This window comes from Chroicocephalus ridibundus, chromosome 5, assembly GCF_963924245.1.
Source record: "Chroicocephalus ridibundus chromosome 5, bChrRid1.1, whole genome shotgun sequence".
NCBI classification, from domain to species: Eukaryota; Metazoa; Chordata; class Aves; order Charadriiformes; family Laridae; genus Chroicocephalus; species Chroicocephalus ridibundus.
This window is the reverse complement of record NC_086288.1, coordinates 722,146-722,552: the sequence shown is the minus strand read 5'-3', so window position 1 is coordinate 722,552 and position 407 is coordinate 722,146.

Genomic DNA, 407 nt, shown 5'->3' with positions numbered 1-407 from the left:
CGGCACCCCGAGGGCACCGACCCGCACCCGGGGCAGCCGCATGTGCCGTGACCAAACCATGTCCGGTTTCCTTGCCTTTCAGCCCTGGAGCCCCAGCGACCCAGGCAGGACCCCTTGCGAGCCAGGAGGGGACCGGGCACAGCTTCTCAGTGGCACTGGCAGGGCTTCCGAGCGTGTGTCTTCTTCAGCCAACGTCCCAGGAAAGGAGTTTATCCAGCCACGACAAACCAGAGCTCACCGACTACTCAAACACTTCAAGCAAAGCGCGTGACACTGCGCTACTACGGCTTCCCAGCGCCTTCTGACAAACCAGCGACAATTTTCTGAAAAAAGCATTTTCTGTATAGCAAGGGATGAAGAGCACTCTACAGCGACCTGCGTTCAAGAGAATTAGGGACATGGATAAA